The sequence below is a fragment of the Sarcophilus harrisii genome, chromosome 5 (genome assembly GCF_902635505.1).
Source record: "Sarcophilus harrisii chromosome 5, mSarHar1.11, whole genome shotgun sequence".
NCBI classification, from domain to species: Eukaryota; Metazoa; Chordata; class Mammalia; order Dasyuromorphia; family Dasyuridae; genus Sarcophilus; species Sarcophilus harrisii.
In genome coordinates, this window is record NC_045430.1 from 234,765,369 (window position 1) to 234,767,940 (window position 2,572).

Sequence of the window (2,572 nt, forward strand, 5' to 3'; positions counted from 1 at the left end):
GGGCAATTCACAGCCCCCGGCTTGAGGATACCCACGTTTCTTGACCAGCCCACATGATCAGGTTAAGTCTGAAACTCAACTTCTCAAAAGGAGTTTTCTTACCCTGTTCTTGACTCGAAATCTATTCAGATTGATTTTGTAGTATCAGGGTCCCACTGGAGGATTTGGATGCTCCTGTATTTTAAAAAGGATGCCCCCTTCTCCCCAAAAGCAGTGGCTGGTCTCAGGGTCAAGGTTCCACGGGCCGGGCTCAAATGGAGGGTGTGAGAGGACAAAGGGATTGGAGGGGAGCAGTGAAAAGAAGGAATGTCTCACTCCGTAGCCTTGAGGGGCTCTTCTTTACCAGGATTGCTTCTTAGTCACCTGCAGGACATACCAGCTCTCTTCAGAGAGACAACTTCATAACTATATAATGTGACAATAAGGTGAGCAGAGGACATCAGGTAAGCAGAAAAGCAAGATGAATGTTTCCTGCAGGTAGCTGCGGTAGTCCCAATCCTGCTGAAGCAGGCAGAGACTTTTAAAGACCTCTGAGTAAAATAGAAAGCTTACTGAGACAAAGAGTTAACACGCTTTACAGATCAAAGTAACCAAGCTGAAACAGGAATCGATTTTAGATGCATAAAGATTGGAAGCTTGTTGTGGTGGTGGTTTTGTTTTATTTTGGTTTTGGTTCATTGTTTTGTTTTGTTTTTATTTATTTAATTTTTTCCCTAAAAAAATCAACAATTGGGAGAGTGACAGCCATTCATGACAACATTAAACTTTTGGAAGATCAATTAAAAACAGGGTTATGTGAGAGTTGCACAGTGACTGAAGAACACGTGAGGAAAAAAAAACAGGAATTTCAAAATATCTGGCAACAAAATCTTTAACTTATTACTTAACTTATGACTAACAAGAATGCTTTACAACAAAAATACTTTCAGAGCAATTACAAATGAAAATTGAAAAGAAACAGCATAAAGCTTCAGGAAAGAAGTTATCCCTGATTCTTCTACATGTACATTTCTCATTTTCTGGACTACAAAGAAAGGAGAACCTACATGGCCGATATATAGAGCAAACATACAGATTTGGAGGATGCTCTATGTGCAAATGATTAGCAAAAAATCTAGTCTTCAATTCAACTACAACAAACCCATTATGAAAATGAAATTCTTGTAGCAGATTCTTGTGATCAAACATCATCTCCTATGATCAGTATCCAAGATACCAACAGTTATCCCCTTGAGAAATCTTCCTTTAACTTAGCTGCAGTTGTACGTAGCTGAAACAGTTGGACTTGGGGATGGAGAGACTGAGTCAAGTGTTTTGAATCCCCTCGATAAAGAACTGCACTCTCAAAAGGAAGCAAAGCCAATTAAAGAATTCTTTTAGGAATCCACAAAAACAGCAAAGATGGTTTGAGATTTTCAGATTTCTCTCTAAAAACTACCAGAAGTTAACTGGGCTGTTCAGACATCTTTTCTTGTTTTGGGGGCTACATCTAATGTGAAAAATGGATTAGAATTGAATCCAAGCTTGTTCCCTTTTCTTTTAGAGGCTGGGAAAAAGTCTCATCTCAAAACAAATTCCCTCAAATTCTAATTCTAGACTCCAGAAAATTAGCTCAAAATCTGAAGATACTAGGCTTTTGTTACATGTCTTCATTTTGGTTCTCAACCAAGCACTGTCATTGATCATTCTTTCATTAAGCAAATACTTGTGAAAAAGAACATAAATAAATCAGTAAGTATATAGGTTGAGACTGATAATCCAAAAGATGAAGCTCCTGAAAATATATCTTCTTGTGCCACTGAAACCACTGAGAAGCAGAGGAACAGAAAGGAAGAACACTGAAAAAGACAGTGAACATTGCTCCAAAATTCCTGATAAAGAAACTGTTTTTTTTTCCTTTGTGAGGGCATATTCATCATTCTATCAATCGAGAGTTTCTAATAGATAAGCCCCTGGATCTATCTGATTGATTTTCAGCTATTCACTGACAAGGAAAAAAGCCAGGGAAATGAGGTTACTAGTGATGATGAGTCAATAAAAATGAAAGACTGGATAGGACATGGAGATTGTGAATTTTCCTCAGTTCTTCAGTTAAATCTCTGTAGACTAACTAAAGCACAAGCTCTACAAGATAATCAAGATAAATCATTCTTAGAAAACATCCAGTGGAATATATATCCAGCATTAGATCTTTCTCAATATAAAATGGATATTACTATAATAGATATAGAGGATGATAGTCAATCAATATTAGGAGGCAAGACTGTGAACATAGATTGCAACAGTCATGATGATATACCTGATAAAGTAAAATAAAGAGCATTTATGGAGCCTTATTTTAAAGATGATGAAAGAAAGACCACATTATAAAATTTCTCTCACATTTAGGTGGTGTGGAAAAAAGAGAGGAGAAAATTACTTAGACAACATATAAAGAATGTGAAATTTATTAGGCAGATATTCCAGAAGAAGAAAGAGAAAAGAAATTAACCTCCTGGTCAATACATTTCATTTCAGCTATATTCCTTCTAACACATCTAAAATTTCTGGGAAATAGGGTTTCCTTCAACTC

The 2,572-nt window shown here is 36.6% G+C and overlaps 1 pseudogene; it reads left to right on the plus strand.

The window, feature by feature from the left end:
* Positions 1 to 464: 464 nt before the first annotated feature.
* Positions 465 to 2,316, plus strand: LOC100923366 (annotated as a pseudogene).
* Positions 2,317 to 2,572: the final 256 nt, after the last annotated feature.